The sequence below is a fragment of the Loxodonta africana genome, unplaced genomic scaffold (genome assembly GCF_030014295.1).
Source record: "Loxodonta africana isolate mLoxAfr1 unplaced genomic scaffold, mLoxAfr1.hap2 scaffold_325, whole genome shotgun sequence".
Taxonomy (NCBI): Eukaryota; Metazoa; Chordata; class Mammalia; order Proboscidea; family Elephantidae; genus Loxodonta; species Loxodonta africana.
The window spans coordinates 84,682-111,718 of record NW_026975041.1 but is presented as its reverse complement, the minus strand read 5'-3'; the positions used below and the strand labels follow the sequence as shown (position 1 = coordinate 111,718).

At 42.4% G+C, this 27,037-nt stretch overlaps 1 long non-coding RNA gene across 2 annotated transcripts in view; it reads left to right on the top strand.

Moving 5' to 3' along the window:
• The first annotated feature begins 20,821 nt into the window (after positions 1-20,821).
• Positions 20,822-27,037, top strand: part of LOC135229509 (uncharacterized) — a 28,673-nt gene continuing 22,457 nt past the window's right edge. For both annotated transcript variants that reach the window (XR_010320192.1, XR_010320193.1), the window contains exon 1: positions 20,822-23,322. This is a non-coding gene — a long non-coding RNA (uncharacterized LOC135229509). The remainder of the gene's footprint in view (positions 23,323-27,037) is intronic.

The window sequence follows — 27,037 nt, the reverse complement described above, 5'->3', positions numbered from 1 at the left end:
CTACCGTGTTAGTATCATAATCACTACTCAGAGACTGATGCTGAGTTTGTGCCATTGAGAATGGGTGAAAACAGGAGCACCAACTGGTCTCAAAGGCATTTAAACCCCTACTGAGAACTGGAGCTAATCATTTGATCTTACTTATTTGGAATTTATTATAATTTTTGATCAATTTACATTTAAAATTTTAAACATTACATAATTCTCTTTGACATATTTCATGCACTAAATACATAGCTGGAATATAAGCTTATCAATTTATCTGACTTATTACAAGAAAGGAATCCTGGTGATGTAGCGGATTCCAACCTGGCTGCTAACCAAAAGGCCTACAGTTCAAATCCACCAGCCACTCCTTGGAAGCCCTTATGGGGCAGCTCTCCTCTGTCCTACAGAGTCGGTATGAGTTGGAATCAACTTGATGACAACAGGTTTGGTTTAGTTTTTTTTAACACAAGAAAAATCTAAATGTTAACATCATTTTTGGTGAATTTATATTTTGAAATTAAAAAGAAATGTATATATCTAAAAAAAGCATAGATAGATTGTAACCTGTTTTACAAATGTTGAAATTAAGTTTTATAGTCAGTAAGTATTGCCGATATACAGCTAGTCAATGAAGGAAGTAAAACCCAGGTAATTGAAACTTGATTCTAAATCCCATTCTGTCTCCACAAAAATGTAATTACTTTTTAATCATGCCTGAACTCTGAGTGGACAAGAATATAATAAAAGAAAACAACAACAGCAAATAAAATGAAACACTGTTTTAAGTGTTAAGGTAGAGAAATAAGAAAGACATTTAAAAGTAAATAACAAGGCTTCAACAACAGGTAAAGAGCGCAATAAGGCAGTAAACATGTTGAGTCGACAATAGTGACCATAGTGCTATAAAAAATATATATATATATATATAGGATGTTAAAAAAAAAAAAAGACTTCACAGGGACACACAGTGATCAGTATCACATAAAATGGTGGTGGGACTAGAACTTGGGTTTACAGCACTGTGAAGATTTTCACAGCTATTTAGGAAGTGGTAAAGGGAAAAGTAATGCATTCAGAATGGGAAGAGTTGTGAGCAAAGCTATGTTTATGTAATGATTTAAGCATTTTTTCTACAGCATGGGACTTGTAAAATGATTTATTGCATTAAAATAATACTTGAATGACATGGACAACTAGTTTAATTCCAATAAATCAGAAATTGCAACACCTGCTAAAGAGAAAAGCTGCTGGATGCACATTTTGAAGCATCTAGCTATTTTATTTCGGTGTCAAGATGCTCCTCTCTTTTACATAACGCTGGTAACCTCTGCTGCACTTATTTTTTATTCTTTGTTTTCTGTTTGTATCTGTCATGACAATAGATATCTATTGACTTATTCTGCCGTTTAATGTGTTTTTATTTGTTTTTGTCTTTTTTAACCATCCGAATTATTACATTAAACATTTACCTACAAGTACACCTATAGTTATGGAACATATTTGTTGTTGAAACTTTCATGTCAAAATATTTTTTGATTCAGTATTCTCTAGCCACAATAGTCCCTCCAACTCTTTAAACCATTGGAACATCACTTTATAATTTGAAATGTAATGATATACACATTATTACACACCTGATTGTTGTCTTAAGCCACATTAAAAAAAAAACATAGTGGTGAAAAATTTATATAGAGACGATGATTTGATGAAATAGTGGTTTGCCTAATAATAAAACTTAACATTTTTATAAGATTTTTCACTGTAATTTTCAAGGAGAGATTTGGAGCCAATTCTTGAACAATGCTCTTGGCAGGCTGAAGAATTTTTACCTTAGTAGAAGGTGAAGAGCAGTGGCAAATATTGAGACAAAGCTGTCTTTCTTCCTGTGCTGAGATGAAGGTCCGTGTTGCTGTGCGGAACTGCATCAGGTAGAGAATTTCTAAAGGGAGCCAAGACCCGCTATGCAATTTCTTCATCCTTAGAGTTAAATAACCATAAGAATATTTCCTATACTTCAATTTATTCTTGAACATTGAGTGAATGGTCAAAAAAATGAATGATATTGGGTAATATTTGTGAGAAAACTACGTGTAGAATGTTCATTATATGTACACAAAACTCTGGGTATATGGAGCAAGAAAAATATCTACAAAAAATACGAATTAATTAAGAGAATTAGATTCCGGCAACCAGCACAGAACCAATATGCACTTATGTCTTTAGTGATGTTCAATATCCAATGCCTTTATTTTTAACTGACTTGCTTACAGAGCTGTGTTTTGTTGTAGAGATCAGTGTTATGAAGGCAAGTGGGACTTGCTGAGGCACTGCAAATGCAGTCAGTGTGATTGTGTGTATCCAACTGGGGATCCGTCACCAACACTGCTGGGAAACTGCTGGTAAGGAAGCACTTTTATTCTACCTGTTTCTGACTAAAAGAGCCAGTCCCCAAAATATACTAAAAGGTGGATGTCATGGATTGTATTATGTCCCCCCCCAAATGTGTGTACCAAGTTGGTTAGGCCATGATTCCCAGTGTTCTGTAGCTGTCCTCCATTTTGTGATTGTAATTTTATGTTAAAGAGGATTAGGGTGGGATGTAACAAAAACATTACTAACAATGTGCAAGCACCCAAAGAGAAATTAGGTAACTCCTAAAAATCAAACACTTATGCTCATCCAAAGTCTTCACCAGGAGAGTAAACTGATTACCTACAGACTGGGAAACAGTTTTTAGCTATAACATTTCTGATCAGCATCTGAACTCTAAAATCTACATGATATTGCAAAAACTCAATAACAAAAAGACAAATAATCCATTTAAAAATGGGCAAAGGATAGGAACAGGCACTTCAACGAAGAAGACATTCAGGCAGGTAACAGATACATGAGGAAATGCTCACAATCATTAGCCATTAGAGAAATGTAAATCAAAACTACAATGAGATACCATCTCACTCCAACAAGGCTGCCATTAATCCTAAATCACAAAATAATAAATGTTGGAGAGGTTGTAGAGAGACTGGAACACTTATTCACTGCTGGTGGGAATTTAAAATGGTGCAGCCACTTTGAAAATCAATCTGGCACTTCCTTAAAAAAGTAGAAATAGAACTACCATAGCATATGGCAATCCCACTCCTTGGAATATATCTTAGAGAAATAAGAGCCTTTATATGAACAGATATATGCAAAACCATGTTCATTGCAGCACTGTTTACAATAGCAGAAAGATGGAAGTAACCAAAGTGCCCATCAACAGATGAATGGATAAATAAATTGTGGTGCATTCACACGATGGAATACTTCACACAGATCAAGAACAATGATGAATCCGTGAAATATTTCATAGCTTGGAGGAATCTGGAGGGCATTATGCTGAGTGAAATTAGTCAGTTGCAAAAGGACAAATACTGTATGAGACCACTATTATAAGAACTCAAGAAATAGTTTAAACAGAGAAGAAAATATTCTTTGATGGTTATGAGGGTGGGGAGAAAGGGAGGGAGAAGGATATTTGCAAATTTAGGTAGTAGACAAGAACTATTTTAGGTGAAGGGAAAGACAACATACAATAAAGGAGAGGTCAGCATAACTGGACTAAACCAAAAGCAGTTTCCTGAATAAACCAAATGCTCCAAAGGCCAGAGTAGCAGGGGCAGCAGTTGGGGGATCATGTTTTCAGGGGACATCTAGGTCAATTGGCATAATAAAATCTATTAAGAAAACATTCTGCATCCCACTTTGGTGAGTGGCATCTGCAGTCTTAAAAACACTATCAAGCGGCCATCTAAGATGCATCAATTGGTCTCAACCCACCTGGAGCAAAGGAGAATGAAGAACACCAAAGATACAAGGTAATTATGAGTCCAAAAGACAGAAATGGCCACGTAAATCCGAGACTACATCAGCCTGAGACCGGAAGAACTAGATGGTGCCCATCTACAACCGAAGACTGCCCCGACAGGGAACGAAACAGAGCATCCCTGACGGAGCACGAGAACAGTGAGATGCAGACCTCAAAGTCCCATAAAAAAATCAGACTTAATGATCTGACTGAGACTAGAGGAACCCTGGAGGTCACGGTCCCCAGACCTTCTGTTGGCCCACGGCTGGAACCATTCCCAAAGCCAACTCTTCAGACAGAGATTGGACTGGATTATAGGATAGAATATGATAGTGGTGAAGAGTGACCTTCTGGTCTCAAGTGGACACATGAGACTATGTGGGCAGCTCCCGTTTGGAGGGGAGGTGAGAAGGCAGAGGGGGACAGAAAGTGGCTGAATGGATACGGGGAATACAGGGCTGAGAGAAGGAGTGTGCTGTCTCATTAGTGGGAGAGGAACTAGGAGCACATAGCAAGCTGTATACTAATTTTTGTATGAGAGATTGACTTGATTTGTAAAGTTTCACTTAAAGCACACACACACAAAAGATGCAAAGAATACACAGAGTCACAGTACCAAAAGAAATGGTCGACTCTCAGTCGCTTCATGAGGTGGCATATGATGAAGAACTGGTAGTAGTGAAGCAAGAAGTCCAAGCTACACTGAAGGCACTGGCGAAAAACAAGGCTCCAGGAGCTGAGAGAATACCCACTGAGTTGTTTCAACAAACAGATGCAGCCCTGTACATGCCCACTCCACTATGCAAAGAAATGTGGAAGCTAGCTACCTGGCCAACAGACTGCAAGAGATGCATGTTTGTGTCCATTCCAAAGAAAAGCGATCCAACAGATTGTGGAAGTTATCAAATGTAAATCATAGTATTAGTAAATATGGTAAACAAACAGACAAACTATCTACTCCACAGTGAATATGACATTCTATCCCCAGGAGATCTAGTGAGTTTATGATGTTGTTGTCAGGTGCTGTTGGGTCAGTTCCAACTCATAGAGACCCTGTGTACAACAGAACGGAACAGTGCCCAGCCCTGGGCCTTTCTCATTGCTGTGTCTGAGCCCACTGTTGCAGCCACCGTCTCAATCTGTCTCATTGAGGATCTTTGTCTTTTTCACTGACCCTCTACTTTACCAAGCATGATGTCTTTTTCCAGGGACTGATTCCTCCTGATAATATGTCCAGAGTACGTGAGACCAAGTCTTGCCACCCACCTTTCTAAGGAGCATTCTGGCTGTACTTCTTCCAAGACAGGTGTGTTCATTCTTCTAGCACTCCATGGTATATTCATTATTCTCCACCAACAACATAATTCAAGTTTCAGTTCTTTTGTCTCCCTTATTCATTGTCCAGCTTTAGCTGCACATGAGGCGACTGAAAATATCATGGCTTGGTTCAGGCACACCTTAGTCCTCAAAGTGACATCTTCGATTTTTAACACTTTGAGGTCTTTTGTAGCAGATTTGCCCAATAAAACATGTCATTTGATTTCTCGAAGTCTGCTTCCATGGGTGTTGATTGTGGATCCAAGTAAAATGAAATCCTTGGCGACTTCAGTATTTTCTCTGTTTATTGTTCCAGTTGTGAGGATTTTTGTTTTCTTTATGTTGAAGTGTAATCCATACTGAAGGCTGAAGTCTTTGATCCTCATCAGTAAGTGCTTCAAGTCCTCTTCACTTTCAGTAAGCAAGGTTGTGTCATCTGCATGTCTAGGCTGTTAATGAGTCTTCTTCCAATCCTCGTGCCCCTTCTTCTTCATATGATCCAGCTTCTTGGACTGTATGGATTACATGTTTTTTTAAAGACACTGAGTTTTTGGTAATTTACTATGGCAGCCCTAGAAAATGAATACAGAGCCCTTCACCAAGGACAAGTCAAGTTAGCACCAAAAATGCTCCTGTAAGGGTAGCCACGTAACATGAGACATGGCAGTTTTTAAAAAGTATGAAGTAAAACTTTCAGCTTTGACAAAGAAAGGGCTCCTCTAAGTCCAAGTTCTAAGTCCATTGCTGTTGGGTCAATTCTATCTCATAGCGACCCTAAACGACAGAGTAGAATTGACCCATAGGATTTCCAAGGAGTGGCTGGTAGATTCGAACTGCTTGAATAAGTATTGTGAAAAAATACAACCCTGACACACAACTTTTCTGAGCTTAGTATTAAAACAAAACAAAACAAAAGTCGCTATTGAGTGGATTCTCACTCATAGGGACCCTATAGGACAGAGTAGAGCTTCCCCACAGGATTTCCAAGGAGCGACTGGTAGATTCAAACTGCAGACCTTTTGGTAGCAGCCAAATGCATAACCACTGCACCACCAGTGGCTTTCAAATCAGCTATAGGCTGATGATCTTCAAATTCTTAGAACCCAGAAAACTACTCTACCTCAGAGTGGTATCCACAGCTGGGAACTGTTCTCCACACTTGGATGACCTCAGACATCCAAATCTAACATGTACAGAAAAAAATCTTTTGGTCATTTTCTCAAGCTTGTTCCTCCATGGTTTTCCACATGGTAGAGAATGGCTCTGGTGACCATGCGCTCATGGTAGCCTGAATTCTAGAAGTCACCTTTGATTCTCCATTCCCCTCATCCCATACGTCTGATCGACCACCAATTCTTGGCAGCTCAAGCTCCAAAGTACACCTCAAGCCTGCCCACTGTTCCCATCTGCACTTCCACCATCACTCCTCACCCTGACCACTGCAGAAGCATCCTGACCGGTCCTCTGTATTTGCTGTCTTCAAGTTCTCCTGGGCTACAGTTAATTCCTGGGACACATTCTTTCTCAAGACCATTGAACAATAGAAGGAGAAGGGCATTTAGTTGTATGCTACCTCCTCCGCTTGAGCTGCATGCCCCTCAGAAATCACTTTTCAGTGTGCAGTCTATAATGTCTCTATCCCAATTTCCTGTCTTTGGCTGCACTGCTTTGATAGCGTGCATGCATGTGTGCTTCAGGGGTCATGTAGGCAGATGCTTGGAGGAATTTTTCTTAGTACAATCATGGTTGTGTGCCATCAAGAGATTCTGACTCATATCAACCCTGTATGACAACTTAGAACTGCCTCACAAGGTTTCCTAGGTTGCAGTCTTTATGGTGCAGCCCTGTTGGCCCCGTGGTTAAGAGCTCGGCTGCTAACCAAAGGGTGGACAGTTCGAATCCGCCAGTTGGTTCTTTGCAGAAAGACATGGCAGTCTGCTTCTGTAAAGACTTATAGTCTTAGAAACCCTATGGGGCAGTTCTACTCTGCCCTATAGGGTCACTATGAGTCGAAATTGATTCAATAGCAACTGGTTCGGATTTTGTTTGGTTAGAATCTTTATGGGAGCCCATCTCCAGATCTTTTCAACCCCTGAGCTGGTGGGTTCCAACGGCCCACCTTTCAGTTAGCCAAGCACTTAACCGTTGCACCTCCAATACTTAACTCTGCACGCGAGAGGGCCCTCTCCTGACGTCTCCCGTCTCCTCACCCCGCACACTTTGGCGTTGTCCTTGCTTCTAGACCCCACCCTCCCCTCTGGAGGCCCAACCCCCCCACGCCCGCCCCACACCCGGGCCGCTGGGCGGGGCCGGCAGCCATGTTCCTAGCCGTCCAGCCAGTTACTCCCGGAAGTGCTGGGACGGGTGGTGAGGGGCCCGGGCCGGATGGCGCGCCTTAGAGAGGATGGTGTTTGTGCTGCTTTCTGTGCCGTGGTTTCTGAAAGATAGGAAACTCCGGCAGCTGGGTGGAGGGACCCGCTCCCAGACTGAACAAGCCCGGCCCCTCGAAGGTGTGGAGGGAAGGTGCCAGGAGGGCGGTTCCCAGTCCCAGCAGTCTGTGGGCTCCAGAGGTTGGAGAGTCCGGACGTTGGGTTAGCAGCTGGCATCGCCCCCTCCGGCGTACCCCGTCCCGAGTGATCCCCAGGGGCGGACGCGGTGCGGGGCCGGGCGGACGCAGCCACTCTAGGGGCTGCGAGAGGGAGCCTCTGGCCCGGGAGACGCAGCTGGTCTGCGAAATTTCATCCCCATGGATTTGCGGGGGGGTGGGGATCCAGCTGCGGAGTGCCCTCGGGCCTGGGGGCTTGAAGGGCTTGGGGAGAAAGGCCGTGTCCAGGGCTGCGCCCAGGTCCCTCCTCTGCCCGGGGCGGGTTTGCGGGCCAAGCTGGGGGATGGGCGCCTGCCCCCCCGCCCCCCACCTGCTCCCTGTGCCGGGGGGGGGGAAACGAAGGCCCAGAGTTCGCCCGGGGGGGTGAGACTCCAGACTGAGGACGGGGCACTCGCCCCCGTTCGTCGTCCCACCCCCACCAGACTCCGTAGGGTGCCAGGGGCGGGGAGAGAGCGATCCCCCGCCCAAGGCCCCGCTGCCCCTTACTGTTTTGGGCGCTGTGCCTGGGAGGCTGAGGCACCCCGCGCCCGCGCCCGCGCCCGGCTGGTCTACTCTCGGGGCTGGGACGTCGGCGCGGCCCCAGCCCCACCTGGAAAGGAAGGGGTCCTGGGAATCTGTGGAGCAGCGCGGGGATCCTACTCCTTGTGGAAGCAGCAGCGATTCAGTGTGTGTTAACAGTGTGGGTGCCGGGTCCCGCTCCCCCTCTGGGTGGCGGGGGTGGGGGTAGCAGGAAGGGGTCCTGAGCGCCCATGTTGTTTGTTAACTTAAACGTTTGTGCGGCGCTGTGTAGCGGTAGCTGTGGACGCGGTCTCTGGTGCTGAGGGGATTTGAGGGTTCCTCAAACTGGTGGGATTTGGAGCCTCTACCCTGGTGGCAGTGGGTTCAGTGGGTTACCCTGGTGGCGTAGTGGTTAAGTGCTAAGGCTGCTAGCCAAAAGGTTGGCAGTTTGAATCCACCAGGCGCTCCTTGGAAGCTCTGTGGGGCAGTTCTACTCTGTCCTATAGGGTCGCTATGAGTCAGAATTGACTCGATGGCAACAGGTGTGGTTTTTTTTTTTAGGTTGGAGATTAGGTGTCTCTCGGGCTGACATTTGAAGGTCTGGAGCTGACGGTTTATGAGGGCTTGTAAGGGTTTTAAGCGCTCCAGCCATGGGCACCAACCCGATCTTCCAGCCCCTGCGGACTGACCGCCCCCCCCCCCGGGGGGGGTTGGCTGCTCTGGGACCCTGAGCCCAGAGGGCGATGAGAAGCTGACAAACGTGAGTGATGCCCTCCCTGCAGGCTCCAGTCGGCGGGGCAGCCCTGCTCACACGGTCTCAATAGGGGCAGTCGGCTTCGTGCCTGGGGGGTGGTTTCCGAATGTTTCCTCGTGGCCCACCCCCCCCCGTGCGGGGCGACAGCTCTCCCCTGGGCGGGGACCTAGTAGAGGCCTGCAGGGCATCAGGGTGTGGAGGGGCAGAGCTTGGGCGGGGAGGGCGCGGCCCTGCAGGTTCCTGTACATGACCACGGCAGGGGGGTGCGGGTCTTGAAGGCTGGGCCTGGTCGAGGACCCACTAGGTCTCACAGACGGAGTGGGTTAGGATAATCATAGCATTAATGGGAGTATTGAGAGAGCGCCCTGGGGCGTTGGGTCCCTCGGGAAGAAAAGCTTCTGCTGTCGCCACTGGAGCGGTACCCAGTTCGTCCCGTCTTAGGTCCAGGAGGTTCCCATGCTCGGAGGGTCTGGTGGGCAGAACAGAACCGGCGGTGCGCACGCCCTCTCGCGGCCTTGCGCCCAATCGCTGAGGTTCAGTGTCAGGTGATTCTAAGCCATGGTTTTGGAACTCAATAGTGAAGCAGAGCAAAGAAATGATGCAGTGCCTTGATGGGACCGGTGGAGACAACAAGAAGCAAAGCACAGCTGAAACTTCAAAATTCCACTGAGTGTTAGTAGGATTTGGAGGGAGAAAATAGACGGAGAGTCGAGAGGCCCAGAGATGCAGAAGGGTTAGAGGATTAGGGTTAGGGGTTAGGGTTTGGTGTTAGGGGTTCAGGTTTGGGGGTTAGAGGTTTGGGAGTTAGGTTTAGGGGTATAGGTTTTAGGTGGCTGGGGTCGGGGTTAGGGCTGGGGTTACTAGGCTAGGGCACAAGTGGTTTAGGGTTATGGTTAGGGTTAGAGTGAGGCTGAGGTTGATTCCCAGTCTTGTGTACCGTCTCTTCCTTCACCAGAGTTACCACATATCTGTCGTTTGGTTGGAAACCCTGATGGCATAGTGGTTAAGACCCACCAGTGCTAACCAAAGGTCTGCAGTTCGAATCCACCAGGCGCTCCTTGGAAACTCTATGGGGCAGTTCTAATCTGTCCTATAGGGTCTCTATGAGCTGGAATCGACTCGACGGCGGTGGTTTGTTTTTTTTTGGTTATTATTTAGTTAGCTTTTCTCTACCCACTCTCCGTCTGCCTGGTGAACATCAAGGATTGTTTCTGTGTGTAAATGTTTTCATGAGTTTTTATGATAGTGGTCTCTTAGTGTATATGTCGTTTTGTGATTGACTTAGTCAGCATGATGCGCTCCAGATTCATCCATGGTGTGAGATGTTTCAGAGATTCATCATTGGTCTTCGTTGTCGTGTAGTGTTCCACTGTGTGTATGTACCGTAGTTTGTTTATCCATTCCTCCGTGGATGAGCACTTAGGTTGTTTCCATCTTTTTGCTACTGTGAATAATGTCGCAGTGAACACGGGTGTGCATATGTCTATTCCTGTGACTGCTCATGGAAACCCTGGTGGCTAGTGGTTAAGTGCTACGGCTGCTAACAAAAAGGGTTAGGGTTTGAGGTTCGGGATGTTAGGGTTAGGGTTGTTAGAGTTCTGGTTGTTAGGGTTTGGGGTTAGGGGTTGGGGTTAGGGTTTTGGGGTTAGGGATGTTAGGGTTAGGGTTGTTAGGGTTTGGGTTAGGGTTTTTCGGTTGGGGTTAGGTGTTAGGGTTAGGTTTAGGGTTTGAGGTTAGAGTTTGGATTTACAGGTTAGGTGTTAGGGGTTGCAGTTTGGGGTTTACAGTTTTGGGGGTTTAGGGTTTTGGGGTTTAGTCGGTAGGGTTTGGGTTAGGTTTTAGGGGTCAGGATTTAGGTTTAGGGTTGGGGTTGGTGTTGGGTTTGTTTGGGATATGTGGTTTGGGGTAAGAGAGTGGGTGTTAGAGGTTTGGGGGTTAGAGATTGAGGGAGTTAGAGGGTGAGGGGTTAGAGGGTGAGGGGGTTAGAGGTTGAGAAGATTATAGAGTGAGGGAGTGAGAAGGTGAGGGTGTGAGGGGGTAAAGGTTAGGGTTTAGGGTTAGAGGGTTTAGGCTTAGGGTTCAGAGGCTTAGGGTTAGGGGGTTAGGGTTTCAGGGTTCAGAGGTTGGGGTTGGTGTTGTGGTTAGGGTTAGAGAGTTAGAGTTAGAGGGTTAGGGTTGGAGGTTTAGGGTTAGAAGATTAGGGGTATGGTTTAGAGGTTTAGGGTTAGGGGTTAGGGCTAGGGTTTAGGGGTTCAGGTTTAGGGGTGTGGGATGGGTCTGGGGTAAGGTTTTAGGGTTTAGGGTTAGAGGGTTATGTTTAGGGCTTAAGGCTTAGAGTTTAGGGTTTCAGGACTTAGGGTTTAGGGCTTAGGGCTTAGAGCCTAGGGTTTAGGACTTAAGGTTTAGGGTTTAAGACTTAGAGTGAGGGTTAGGGCTGGGGGCTGGGGTTAGGGTTTAGGGTTTAGTGTTAGGGTATTAGGGTTAGAGGGTTAGATGGTTTAGCGTTTAAGTTTAGGGTTTAGGGGTTAGGGTTAAGGGTGTTAGTGTTTAGGGTTTTGGCATTTAGGGTGTTAGGGTTGAATGTGTTAGGGGTAAGGGTGTTAGGGTTTTAAGTGTTAGGGTTTACAGTTTAGGGTTAAGTGATAGGGTTAGGCTTAGACTCATTCTTAGGTTTAGGGCTAGGGATTTGAGGTTTAGGGTTTGGCGTTGGGTTTGGGGGTTGGGGTTAGGTTTAGGGCTAGGATTAGAGGGCTAGGGTTAGAGGGTTAGAGTTAGAGGGTTAGGGTTTCAGGTTAGCGTTAGAGGGTTAGGGTTCGAGTGTTAGGGTTAGGGTTAGGGTCGTTAAGGTTAGGGTGGTTAGGGGTTAGGTGTTAGGGTTTAGGGTTTAGGGTATAGGGGTTAGAGTTTGGGTTAGGGTTAGAGTTTAGGGCCTTGGGGGTTAGGACCTAAGGGCTTAGGGCCTTAGGGGCTTTGGGACTTAGGGCTTAGGGGCTAGAGTTAGAGGGCTAAGGCCAGAGGGCCAGGGTTATGGTTTGATTCCTGGTTGGCAATTTTTTTCCTTCAATATTTTGTATAAGTCATCCCATTGCCTTCTTGCCTCCATGATTTCTGCTGAGTAGTCCAAGTTTATCATTATTTACTCTCCTTTGTTGGTGACTTCCTTTATCCCTAGCCTCTCTTAAAATTCTCTTTATGTTTGATTTTGGCAAGTTTGATTATTATATGTCTCGGTCACTTTCTTTTGAGATCACCTTATGTGGAATTTGATGAGCATCTTTCATGATATCAGGGAAGTTTTCTGCCAACAAATCTTCAACAGTTCCCTGTGTATTTTCTGTTAGCCCTCCCTGTTCTGGTACTGCAATCACTCATAGTTATTTCTCTTGATAAAGTCCCACATGATTCTTTGGATTTCTTCATTTAAAATTCTTTTATCTGGTTTCTTTTCAAATATATTGGTCCCAAGAGTTTTATCTTCTATCTCAGTAATTCTGCCTTCCAGTTCTTCAGTTGTGCTCTTCTTACTTTCTATCGAGTTTTCTAACTCTGTAATTTTATTGTTAATCTTCTGAATTTCTGATTGCAGTCTCTCTATGGTTTCTTGCAGCTTATTAAATTTTTAATTATGTGCTTGAGTAACCTTTTTAATTTCTTCAGCTGCTTTATCTTTGCGTTCCTTGGCTTGTTCTGTATTTTGCCTCATTTCCTTCCTGATATCTTTGAGAGTTCTGTATATTAATCTTTTGTATTCTGTATCTGGTAATTCCAGGATTGCACCTTCATCGAGAAGATTCCTTGAGTCTTAGTTCTGAGAGCTTGTTGAAGCAATCATGGGTCAGCTTCTTTTTTTTTTATTTTAATAATTTTTATTGTGTTTTAAGTGAAAGTTTACAAATCAAGGCAGTCTCTCACATAAAAACTTATACACAACTTGTTACATATTCCCAATTACTTTCCCCCCAATGGGACAGCCCACTCCCTCCTTCCACTCTTTCTTTCCGTGACCATTTTGCCAGTTTCTAAGCCCCTCTACCCACCCATCTCCCTTCCAGGCAGGAGATGCCAACATAGTCTCAAGTGTCCACCCAAACCAAGTAGCTCACGCCTCACCAGCATCCCTCTCCAACCCGTTGTCTAGTCCAACCCATGTCTGATGAACTGGCTTTGGGGATGGTTCCCGTAGTGGGTAAACGGAAGGTGTGGGGGCCATGATCACTGGGGTCCTTCCAGTTTCAGTCAGACCATTAAGTCTGGTCTTTTTATGAGAATTTGGGGTCTGCATCCCACTGTTCTGCTCCCTCAAGGGATCTCTGTTATGTTCCCCGTCAGGGCAGTCATTGGTTGTGGCCCGGCACAGTCTAGTTCTTCTGATCTCAGGATGATGTAGTCTCTAGTTCATGTAGTCCTTTCTGTCTCTTGGGCTCGTTATTATCTTATGTTCTTGGTGTTCTCCATTCTCCCTTGATCCAGGTGGGCTGAGAATCATTGATGCATCTGAGATGGCTGCTTGCTAGCATTTAAGATTCCAGATGCCACTCTTCAAAGTGGGATGCAGAATGTTTTCTTAATAGATTTTATTATGCCAGTTGACTTAGATGTCCCCTAAAACCATGGTCCCCAAACCTCTGCCCCTGCTTTGCTGACCTTCGAAGCATTCAGTTTATTCAGGAAACTTCTTTGCTTTGGTTTAGTCCAGTTGTGCTGACCTCCACTGTGTTGAGTGTTGTTCTTCCATTCACCGAAAGTAGTTCTTGTCTATCTCTTTAGTAAATACCCCTCTCCTACCCTCCCTGCCTCCCCCCCTCATAACAACAAAGGAATATGTTCTTCTCAGTTTAAACTATTTCTCAAGATCTTATAATAGTGGTCTTATACAATATTTGACCTTTTGCTACTAATTTCACTCAGCATAATGCCTTCCAGGTTTCTCCATGTTATGAAGTGTTTCACAGATTCGTCACTGTTCTTTGTTGATGTGCAGTATTCCATTGTGTGAATATAGCATAATTTATTTATCCATTCATCCATTGATGGGCACCTTGGTTGGTTCCATCTTTTTGCTATTGTAAACAGTGCTGCAATAAACGTGGAAGTGCATGTATCTATTTGTGTAAAAGCTCTTATTTCTGTAGGATATATTCCGAGGAGTGGGATTGCTGGGTTGTATGGTAGTTCTATTTCTAGCTTTTTAAGGAAGCACCAAATTGATTTCCAAAGTGGTTGTATACCATTTTACATTCCCACCAGCAGAATATAAGTGTTCCGGTCTCTCCACAGCCTCTCCAACATTTATTTTTTTGTGTGTTTTGGATTAATGCCAGCCTTGTTGGAGTGAGATGGAATCTCATTGTAGTTTTGATTTGCATTTCTCTAATGGCTAATGATCGAGAGCATTTCCTTATGTATCTGTTAGCTGCCTGAATGTCTTCTTTAGTGAAGTGTCTGTTCATATCCTTTGCCCATTTTTTAATTGGGGTGTTTGTCTTTTTGTGGTTGAGTTTTAGCAGAGTCATGTAGGTTTTAGAGATCAGGCACCGGGCAGAGATGTCTTAGCTGAAAACTTTTTCCCAGTCTGTGGGTGGTCTTTTTACTCTTTTGGTGAAGTCTTTAGATGAGCATAGGTGTTTGATTTTTAGGAGCTCCCAGTTATCTGGTTTCTCTTCGTCATTTCTAGTAATGTTTTGTATTCTGTTTATGCCATGTATTAGGTCTCCTAATGTTGTCCCTATTTTTTCTTCCATGATCTTTATCGTTTTAGATTTTATGTTTAGGTCTTTGATCCATTTGGAGTTAGTTTTTTGCATGGTGTGTGGTAGGGGTCCTGTTTCATTTTTTGGAGGTGGCTATACAGTTACGCCAGCACCTTTTGTTAAAAAGACTATCTTCTCCCCAATTAACTGACACTGGGTCTTTGGCAAATATCAGCTGCTCATATGTGGATGGATTTATATCTGGATTCTCAATATTGTTCCATCGGTCTATGTGTCTGTTGCTGTACCAGTACCAGGCTGTTTTGAGTACTGTGACAGTATAATTTGTTCTAATATCAGGCAGAGTGAGTCCTCCCACTTTGTTCTTTTTTAGTAATGCTTTACTTTTCCGCGGCTTCTTTCCCTTCCATATGAAGTTGGTGATTTGTTTCTCCATCTGTTTAAAAAATGTCATTGGAATTTGGATCGGAAGTGCATTGTATCTATAGATGGCTTTTGATAGAATGGACAATTTTACAATGTTGTCTTCCTATCCACGAGCAAGATATGTTTTTCCAATTACGTAGGTCCCTTTTGTTTTTTTTGCAGTAGTACCTTGTAGTTTTCTTGGTATAGCTCTTTTACATTTTTGGTAAGGTTTATTCCTAAGTATTTTATCTTCTTGGGGGCTGCTGTGAATGGTATTCATTTGATGATTTCCTCTTCAATGTTCTTTTTGTTGATATAGAGGAATCCAACTGATTTTGTGTGTTTGTATTGTAATCTGAAACTTTGCTGAACCCTTCTATTAGTTTTCTTGAGGATTCCTCAGGGTTTTCTGTGTATAAGATAATGTCTTTGGAAATAGAGATAATTTTATTTCTTCCTTACCAATCTGGATGCCCTTTATTTCTTTGTCTAGCCCAGTTGCTCTGGCTAGGACCTCTAGCACAATGCTGAGTAAGAGCAGTGATAAAGGGGATCTTTGTCTGTTTCCCGTTCTCAAGGGAAATGCTTTCAGGCTCTCTCCATTTAGGATGATGCTGGGTATTGGCTTTGTATCAATACCCTTTATTATGTTGAGGAATTTTCCTTCTATTCCTATTTTGCTGAGAGTTTTTATCATGAGTGGGTGTTGGACTTTGTCAAATGCCTTTTCTGTATCAATTGATAAAATTATGTGGTTCTTGTCCTTTTTTTATGTGGTGGATTACGTTAATTGTTTTTCTAATATTGAACCAACCTTGCATACCTGGTATAAATCCTACTTGGTGATGGTGGATTATTTTTTTGATATGTTGTTGAATTCTACTGGCTCGAATTTTGTTGAGGATTTTTGCATCTATGTTCATGAGGGATATAGGTCTGTAATTTTCTTTTTTTGTGTTGTCTTTAGCTGGTTTTGGTATCAGGGTTATTCTGGCTTCATAGAAGGAGTTAGGTAGTATTCCGTCCTTTTCTATGCTTTGAAATACCTTCAGTAGTAGTGGTAAGTCTTCCCTGAAAGTTTGGTAGAACTTTGCAGTGAAGCCATCAGGGCCAGGGCTTTTTTTTGTTGGGAGTGTTTTGATTACCTTTTCAATCTCTTTTATTGTTATGGGTGTATTTAGTTGTTCTACTTCAGTTTGTGTTAGTTTAGGTAGGTAGTGTGTTTCTAGGAATTCATCCATTTTTTCTAGGTTTTCAAATTTGTTGGAATACAATTTTTTGTAGTAATCTGATATGATTGTTTTAATTTCAGTTGGATCTGTTGTGATATGGCCCATCCCATTTCTTATTTGGATTATTGGTTTGTTTTCCTGTATTTCTTTAGTCAGTCTGGCTAATGGTTTATCAATTTTGTTCATTTTTTCAAAGAAGCAGTTTTTGGCCTTGTTAACTCTTTCAATTGTTTTTCTATTCTCTAATTCATTTAATTTTGCTGTAGTTTTTATTTTTTGCTTTCTTTTGGTGCCTGACAGTTCCTTTTGTTGCTCTCTTTCTCTTTGTTCAAGTTGTAGGGACAGTTCTTTCATTTTGGCTCTTCTTTAATATGTGTGCCTTTATTGATATAAATTGACCTCTGAGCACTGCTTTCACCATGTCCCAAAGGTTTTCATAGGAAGTGTTTTCAGTCTTGTTGAATTCTGTGAATTTCTTTATTCCCTCCTTAAGGTCTTCCATAACCCAGTCTTTTTTGAGCAGGGCATTGTGCAGTTTCCAAGCATTTGATTTCTTTTCCCTGGTTTTTCTGTTATTGATTTTTGCTTTTATGGTCTTTTGTTCAGAGAAGATGTTTTATAATATTTCAATGTTTTGGGTTCTGCAAAGGCTTGTTTTATGACCTAATATGTGATCTATTCTAGAGAATGTTTCATGTGCACTAGAAAAGAAATTATAGTTTGCAGCTGTTGGGTGGAGTGTTCTGTATAAGTCTATGAAGTGAAGTTGTTTAATTGTAGCACTTAGATCTTCCGTGTCTCTATTGAGCTTCTTACTGCATTTCCTATCCTTCACCGAGAGTGTTGTGTTGAAGTCTCCTGCTATAATTGTGGAGGTGTCTATCTCACTTTTTAATTCTGTTAACATTTGTTTTATGAATGTTGCGGCCCTATCATTGGGTGCATAAATATTTAATACGGTTATATGTACCTGGTAAATTGTCCCTTTAATCTTTATGTAGTGTCCTTCTTTATCCTTTGTGGTGGATTTAATTTTAAAGTCTATTTTGTTGGAAATTAATATTGCCTCTCCTGCTCTTTTTTGATTGTTGTTTGCTTGATATATTTTTATCCATCCTTTCAGTTTTGGTTTATTTGTGTCTCTTAACTCTAAAGCGTGTCTCTTTTAGGAAGCATACAGACTGATCGTGTTTTTTTATCCAGTCTGCAACTTTCTGTCTCTTTATTGGTGAATTTAGTCCATTTACATTAAGTGTAATTATAGATAAGTATGAGTTTAGTGCTGTCATTTTGATGCCTGTTTTTGACAATTTCATTTTCCATTTACCTTTTTGTGCTGAGTTTTTCTTTGTAGAATGTGTGTTCTTCCTTTTTATAGTAGTTGAATTTATTTTGGTGAGTCGTTATGTTTATCTTGGTTTTTATTTTGAAGTATGGAATTGTTAGACCTTGTTGTGGTTACCTTAATATTTACCCTGGTTTGAGTAAGTAAAAACCTAAGTTGTTTCGCCCTGTATCACCTTGGTTTCCTCTCCATATGTAATTTCTAAGCCTCCTGTATTTAGTCCCTCTTTTTTCACTATCGTAATCTTTTACATAATCACATCAATGATTCCCTGTTTTGAGTAATTTTTTTAATTAATCTTATTTTGTTTTTGTGATTTCCGTATCTGGGTTGATATCAGGATGTTTTGTTCTGTGACCTTGTGTTGTGTTGGTATCTGATATTATTGATTTTCTGACCAAAGAATTTCCTTCAGTAATTCTTGCAGTTTTGGTTTGGTTTTTGCAAATTCTCTAAGCTTGTGTTTATCTGTAAATATCTTAATTTCACCTTCATGTTTTAGAATTTTGCTGGATATATGATTGTTCGCTGACAGTTTTTCCTCTTTCAGTGCTCTATATATGTTATCCCATTGTCTTCTTGCCTGCATGGTTTCTGCCGAGTAGTGCAAACTTATTGATTCTCCTTTGTAGGTAACTTTTCGTTTATCCTTGGGTGCTTTTGAAATTTCTCTTTATCTTTGGTTTTGGCAGGTTTGATGATATGTCTTGGTGATTTTCTTTTGGGATCTATCTTGTATGAGGTTCGATGAGCATCTTGGGTAGATATCTTTTCATCTTTCACAATGCCAGGGAATTTTTCTGCCATCAGATCTTCCACTGTTCTCTCTGTATTTTCTGTTATCCCTCCCTGTTCTGGAACTCCAATCACACGCAAATTACTCTTGATAGAGTCCCCCATGATCCTTAGGGTTTCTTCATAGTTTTAAATTCTATTTGATTTTTCTTCAACTATATTTGTGTCAATTGTCTTATCCTCCAGCTCCCCCACTCTGCATTCCAGTTCCTCGATTCTGCTCCTGTGACTTCCTATTGAGTTGTCTGATTCTGTGACTTTATTGTTAATCTTTTGGATTTCTGAATGCTGTCTCTCTATGGATTCTTACAGCTTATTAATTTTTTCACTATGTTGTTGAATAATCTTTTGGATATCTTTAACTGCTTTATCCGTGTATTCCTTGGTGTTTTCTGTAGATTGCCTTATTTCATTTGTGAGGTCATTCCTGATGTCTTGAAGAATTCTGTATATAATTTTTTTATATTCTACATTTGGCAATTCTAGGAATGTATCTACATCTGGGAATGATTTTGATTCTTTGATTTGGGGGTTTGTAGAAGCAATCATGGTCTGCTTCTTCATGTGATTTGATGTCGACTGCTGTCTCTGAGCCATCTATAAGATATTGTAATATTTTCTTTTATATTTGCTCACTGAGTCTTATCTTCTTATTTTGTTTTGTTACAAGACACCCAGATGGGCTACTAGATTGTGGTATCGTGATTGATTTAGCTTTTGAATCACTTACGTCCTATTACCAGCTTGCCTGAGCTGTTACCAGGTATATAAGTGTATGAGTCCATTCACTATTCTTGAATAGAATCAGCTCAGGTGTCCTGATAGCTGGTCACCTAGTGTGTGGTGTAGGCTCTCACGTATTATCTTAGAGGAGTAGTGGTGATGGTTGTATGCACCAGTTTCTATTAGTGGCAGGGGGTCACATTTCGAGGAGGGCAGGATGCTGACAGCCTTCCTTCAAGTGACAGTGAGGTAGGTGTGGCTCTATTCTCTAGAGCACTCTGGTGCGTGGGCTTTGCAGCTGTATCTTAGGCACCCAATGCTTGGGTAGGCGTCACTATTCTCAGACCCCTCTAGCAGGTGGCTAGGTGATGTGGGTGGAGTCTCAGCCCTCAGTTCACTGGTGTGGATCAGCGAGGGCTCTGTTTAATAGGTAGAGAGGTATCTGACCTCCAAAACTTGCCTTTCCACTGCTGAGCTAAAACAATTATGGTCAGATCTCTATCAGAATTGCCTTTACATTGTAATAGCCACCTAGTTACCTGTAGGGTGAAAGCCAAAGACTATGGGTCTGTTAATGCCTGGATGGAGCTGATTCTGTACTGTTATTTCAGTTTAGGGAAGTCAGGGAAGGATTTTTTCTTTGATTGTTAAATGCTGCTTTTCTCAGGCCAGGAGAATGGGTTAGAAAAGAAAGAAGAAAAAAAATCCAGCAGTGCACTTCACTCTCTGGCACAGAGAATTCCAATGTTAATGAAGCTGGCTGGGGCAATGAGGGGTGGAATCAGATATATAGAAGAGAGTAGCCTGGCAAAATATAGAAAGTTACTTATGTTGTTTGGTGAGGACTGTTTTTTCTGAGATTCCAGAGCATTGTGTCGCTCGTGTGTGGTGGCTGGATCCCTGCTGAGACTGTCCCAGAGGGTTAGGGCTGCGTCCATGCTCACACCGTCTCAGGAAGCCACAATCGGCTCCCCCACACTTAGTCCAAAGCCCAGCACCAGGGTTTCCTTTCTGGGACGCTGCACTCCAGGCTCCAGAACCAGTCGCTGCTTCCCTATAGTTTTTCGTTTCCCTGTCAGCCACGTCTGTGTGGAGCCTGTGTGTGCTGCCTGGGTCCCCTCTGAGGTTGGTCCTGAGGGTTGGGCCTATATCTGTTCTTCCGTGTCTCAGTAAGCCACAATCAGCCCCACCACTCTGACACCAGGAAACCACGAGGGCTCAAGGCTGTGGCGTGGGACACTGGCTCTGGAAGTGGTCCCTGCTGCAGCGTGGCTTTTCGCTCCCCCGTCACTCAGGTCAACTCCTTAGTTCTGTGTTTGATGGTCAGGGTTTGTAGATTGTCCTTTATGTAATCAGTTCACTTGTTTTTTCGAGTCTTTGTTTCAAGAGGGATAAGCGGAATCTTCTACCTAGTGAGCCATCTTGGTCCTGCCCCCGTGTCTGCCTCTTTATGTGATTTGATATTGACTGTTGTCTCTGAGCCATCTGTAAGTTATTGTATTAGTTTATTTTATGCTTGCTTTTTGTATCCTAGCTTCTTGCTTTGTTTAGTTTTGGTATGCCCAAATAAGCTGCTTGAGTGCACTAGGTTGATTATTTTCACCTTTGAAGCTCTAATGTACTATCACCAGATGGCTAGCACTGTTACCAGGCATATGAGCCTAGGAGTTCATTTATTTTTCTTGTATGGATTCAACTCAGGTGCCCAGGTAGTTGGTCATAAAGTGTGTGGTACGGGCTCTGTCCTACAGTCTTAAAGGGGCAGGGGTCATTGGTGTAGGCAGAAGTATCTGGCTGCAGTAGGGGGTCAGGCTCTGATCAAGGCAGGGGTCTGACAGCTGTGCTCTGAGTGTCTGTGAGGAAAGTGCATCCCTGTTCTGTAGAGCACATGGGTGGGTTCTGCAGAAGGGCAGTGGGTACCCAATGCTTTTGGTTGTAAGTTCTGGGCGGTACTACTTATCCTTGGAGCCCTATCACAGGTGGCTAGGTATTGTGGGTGGAGCCAGCAGTCCTTATGCCCCTGATGTGGGTAGGTGAAGACCCTGTTTAATAGGCAAAGCAGTGTCAAACATCAAATACCCATCTTTCCACCGTTCAGGTGAAACAGTTGCAGTCTGGCAACAAGGGCCTATTCTCCTGAAATGGGCCCACACAGGTCCATGCTGGGGTGAAAGGTATTCAAAGCCCATGGACTGTTTGTGCCTGAACAAGAGCTGCTTCTGTCCTGAGCTCCCCAGCTTAATTGAGCTGGCAGATTATCTTTCCCCCAGTTGTGAACTTATACCTTCTTCAAGGATGGAAAAATGGCTCAGAGTGGTACCAGGGCCTATCTCAGGCCCAGGGAAGTTGACAGCCACTGAAGCCGGCTTGGGGGCTGGGGGCGTGGTAAAATAAACACAAGTAATTAGCTTTTGCTGAGAGTGCCGTTCTTCTCTTGTTCTGGAGGTGTGAGTAGTCTGTGCAACTTGCTGTCCTTCCCTGAGCTAAACGCCTGTGGAACGCCACTGCCAGCCCCACTGCAGTCGCTCCAGGGAACGGTGCCTGAGGGTTCCTGGCTATTCAGGTCCAGTAACTCCTCTCCACTTCTGAATAGTCTCTCCCTCCCCCTGCCGCTGAGTCCATTTTCTAACTTTACCTTTGATGTTCAGGGCTCCTAGCTTCTCATAAATATAATCGCTTCACTTGTTTTTTCTGGTCTTTTTTGTAAGAGGGATCACTGGTGGCGTCTCAATACTCAAAACTTCATCATTTCTTCCTTTCACTTTAGCTACTCGACATTCAAGAGCAACGTTCAGAGTCTCTTCCGACATCCGTTTTGGTCTTTTCTTTCTTTCCTGTCTTTTAAAGGATCTCTTGCTTTCTTCATGTGTGATGTCCTTGATGTCATTCCACAACTCGTCTGGTCTTCAGTCGTTAGTGTTCAACACGTAAAATGTGTTCTTGAGGTGGTCTCTAAATACAGGTGAGATATACTCAAGGTCATATTTTGGCCCCTTTTGACTTATTCTAATTTTCTTCAGTTTCAACTTGAACTCCCATATGAGCAATTGACAGTCTGTTTCACAATTGATCCCTGGCCTTGTTCTGACTGATGATATGAGTTTTCCCATCTTCTCTTTCCACAGATGTAGTCAGTTTGATTCCTGTGTATTCCATCTGGTAAAGTCCACGTGTATAGCTGCCGTTTATGTTGGTGAAAAAAAATATTTGCAGTGGATGAGTCACTGGTCTTGCAGAATTCTTTCATGAGATTTCTGGTGTCATTTATTTCATCGATGCTGTATTTTCCAACTACTTTTCCTTCTTTGTTTCCAACTTTAACATTCTAATGACCAGTAATTATCAATGCATCTTGATTGCATGTTTGATCAATTTCAGGCTGCAGAAGTTGTTTAAAATCTTCAATTTCTTTATCTTTGGCATTAGTGGTTGGTGCATCAATTTGAATAGTCGTATAAACTAGTCTTCCTTGTAAGTGTATGGATTTTAGCCTATTAGTGACAACATTGTACTTCAGGCTAGATCTTGAAATGTTCTCTTTGATGATATGTAACGTCATTCTTTTGACTCTAGTGGAATATCCATGTTTGTAAGACTGCTCACAGACTGTTTCACCAGAGAGTTTTCTGGTACTGCAACATCTACCACTAATCTCTGTGATCCCTGTGAATTGGCAAAATAAGAATAGTGCTATAGATTTCTTCCAAATACAGAAAACATAAGTATGAAAATGTTCTTGCTGTTGATTATATTCTTTACCAATCTGTTTGTGTGGGATTTTTGGTACTTCACTTGAAAAATGAGTCCAAGGTACTGTGATGTGATTGTTTACTTTGTGTGGCCTTTCTAGCCATGGTCTTATAACATCCACCCTGGTGCTTGGGCAGGACTGTGTGATAGGGTAATTGTGGCTCACCAAGGGGATTGTTTATTTTCCCTTCAAAGAGAACCAGTTCCAGAGCAAAGAGGAGGATTCAACTCCCATCAAGGAAGAACAGCCAAGAGCCGAGCGTATATTATGGACCTGAGATCCCTGCACTGAGAAGCTCCTAGAAGCAAGAGACTGAGATAGAGAGAGGAAGCTGTAACCCTGAAGATGGTAAGATGCCATGGCAGGAGAGACCGAGCAACAGGGACCTGGCTATAGGAGATGATGGCCCATGGAGAAGGAAAGCTGAGTGCCTTTGGAGAGAGGCCGGCCCAAGGCCAGGCAGAGGCACGCCTATCAGCACAGGAGGGAAGAGGCTGTCCTGATAGAAGAACTGTATTCTGAGTGTCTTTGAGCCTGAGCTATAACTGTTACTTCCCTAATAAACCCCATAATCGTGAATATGGACTATGAGTTCTGTGTGGCCATTGCAATGAGTTATTGAACCCAGCAGAGAAGTAGGGAGTGCTGTGTGAGGGACAGTTGGTGTCAGGGTTAGTGAAGATGGTGGAGAGAGGATAGTTTTTCACCAATGCCTTCAATGCAGCTTCGATTTCTTCCTTTTATACCATCAGTTCTTGATCTTATGCTACCTATTGAAATGGTTGAAAATTATCCAGTTCTACTGCAGTGGCTGTATTAATATCAGACAAATTATACTTCAGAAAAAGGAGTATTATTGGGAATAAGTAGGGACATAACATAATAAACGTTCAATTCTCCAAAAAGATACAACACTCCTAAATGTGTATGTGTCTAACAACAGGGCTCCAAAATACAAAAACTAATAAATCTGAAAGGGGAAATGGACAAATACGCATTTATAACTGGTATCAGTACTTTTCTATCAATAATTAATAGAGCCCTGCTAGCTGAAGTCCAAAGCATCTGTATGAACCACTCATGGATGTCTATGTGTGTGTATGTGTGTATGTATGTATATAGTATAAAGAGAAGTAATACAGAAATAAACATAGATACATGTTGTAGTCCTTGGGAGGTACAAACGGTTAATGCATTCAGCTGCTAACCAAAATGTTGGAGGTTTGAGTCCACCCAGAGGCACTTTGGAAGAAAGGCTTGGTGATCTACTTTTGAAAAATTAGCCATTGAACTGACACACTTGTGTGTCAGTACTACTCTGACACACATGAGGGGAGGGGTCACCATGAGTCAGATCAGCTTGATAGCAATCGAATGATTTTTTTATGCATTCTGCCAATGTTTGTCTTTTAATTGGTATCTTAGGCTGGGTTCTCTAGAGAAACAAAACCAGTGAGGTGTATATATATATATTTATATATAAATAGCTTTATATCAAGAAAATGGCTCACGAGGCTGTAGAGGCTGGTAAGTCTCAAGTCCATGGGTCAGGCTTGTGGCTTCTCCTGACTCACATAGATGCAGGGACTGCAGAACTCAAGATCTGCAGGTCATACAACAGGTCTGTGGCTCACAGGCTGCAAAGGCTGACAGATCTCAAGATCGGCAGGTAAGCTGGCAGGCCGTGGCTCACAGACTGCGGAGGCTGGTGAATCCCAAAATTGGAAGGTAAGCTGAGAGTTCAAGTCCCAAAATCTTGAGATCAGATGAAGAGGAGCCAGCTGCAGGATTCCGAGTGAGCAAAAACTCAAGAGCCTTGCCAGAAAGTCCACCTATATTGGATGCAGTCCACACTCCCGAGGAAACTCCCTTAGATCTGATTGGCTACTCACAGCAGATCCCATCATGGAGGTAATCACATTATATCACATCTCATCATGGAAATGATTGCATAGTTATACGACTGCTAAACTACATCATAACTGCCAAAGCACTGAGAATCATGGTCCAACAAAGTTGACACACAACTTTAATGCTCCCAATTGTGAATTTAATCTATTTAAATTTAGAGCGATTAATGATAAGGAAGGACTTATGTCTTCTACTTTGTAGTAGGTCATATACGTATTTTGTTTCTCATTTTCTTCACTACCGTCCACTTTTGTGTTTGACTGGTTTTTTTCAAGTGTACAATTTTGATCCTCTCCTTATTTCCTTTCCTTATATTTTTTAACTTCTTAGTGGTGATCATGAGGATTACAATTAATATCTTATGTTTATAACAATCTTCTTTTAATTAATACAAATTTAGCTTCAACAGTATACAACATTCTGCTTTTATTCAGCTCAGTTACCTCCCCTACTTACGTTGCTGTTACAAAAATTGCATCTTTATACATTGTGTGTCCGTTAAGAGAGATGTATAAGTATTTTTATGCATTTGTGCTTTAAATCATATATGAGAAAAAGAGAGGCGTGATATAAAAATATTACTGACTTTGTTTTATCTAAGTAGTTACCTTTACAGAGTCTTCGTTTCTTTTTATGGCTTCAAGTTACTGTCTAGTGTCCTTCCGTGCCAGCCAGGATGATTCCCTGTAGCATTTCTCATAAGGCAGTTCTGCTGCTAACATACTCCCTCAGGTTTTGTGTATCTGGGCATGTCTTAATTTCACCTTCATTTTTGAAAGATAGTTTTGCTAGATATTGACATCTTGGTTCATAGTTTTGTTTCTGTATTTTTTTTCCAGTACCTTAAATACATCATTCGACTATTTTCTTGTCTCAATGGTTTCTGATGAAAAATCAACAGTTAAACTTGTTGAGACTCTCTTGTACATTAAAAAAAAAATTTTTTTGTACATTAGGGGTCACTTATCTGACGCTGCTTTCAAGTTTCTATCTTCGTCTTTTGACATTTTGATTATGTCTGTCTGTGGATATCTATGTATTTACTGTCCTTTGAGTTTATTGAGCTTCTTGGATATCTAGGTGACATTTGGGAAACTTCCAGTCATTACATTTTTAAATATTCTTTCTGTCCTTTCATCTTTCTTTCCTTTCTGGGACTCCTTAATGAGTATGTTGGTATGCTTGATGTTGTCCCGCAGGTCCCTTAGGCTCTGTTCATTTTCTTCATTCTTTTTCCTTTATGCTCCTCAGTTAGAACAATTTCAGTTGTGCTTTTTCAAGTTTACATTTTCCTGCTTTCTTGCTCAAATCTGCTGTTGAGCTCCTCTAATGAAATTTTTATTTCAGCTATTCAACTTTTCAGCTCTATAATTTCTATTTGGTTCTTTTGTATAATATTTCTTTATTAATGTTTTCTACTTGTTCATACATTCTTCTCTTGGTTTCCTTTTTTTGTGTGTGTGTCTATGGTTTGTTTAGCTCTTTGAGGAAATTTAAGACAATTGGTTTAAAATCTTTGTCTAGTAATCCCAATATCTGTGTTTCCTTAGGGATGCTTTCTGTTCATTTCTCTTCTTTCTTTCTTCTTAACAAATGAACCATCCTTTTCTTTTTTCTTTTTATGACTTAGAATAGTGTGTTGCAAACTGGATATCTTAAATATTATAATGTAACTCTGGAAATCAGATTCCCTCCTGTCATTAGGGTTTGCTTTTTTTTTTTTTTTTTTAATTGTTGAGGGCCAGTCATCCATTTGCTTAGTGATGTTTCCAAACTATTTCTGCAGAGATTGTATGTCTTCTCATGTGTGGACACTGAAGTTCTGTTCTGTTATCTCAGCAGTCAGTTCATGACCTGACAGTGCTTTCTTTAAATGCTTGTAGCCAAAAAGAGAAAGTAACATTATCCCAGTCTTTGCAGATTGGCTCTGAACTGGCGCGTTCTTTCAATGCTAAGCAAGAGTGCCTAAAACTCTGCCCTAGCCTTCACTTCCTGCCCCCATGGAGCCCAAAGATCAGCCAGAGGTGCAAGCCTAAAGCTTTGTCAGGATCTTTATGAGCATATCTTCATCCTTAGGCAAGAACATTGCACTTCAGATTCCTCAGTATATATGGTAGCCCTTCAAAGCCCTTAAACCACCAACCATTGTCCT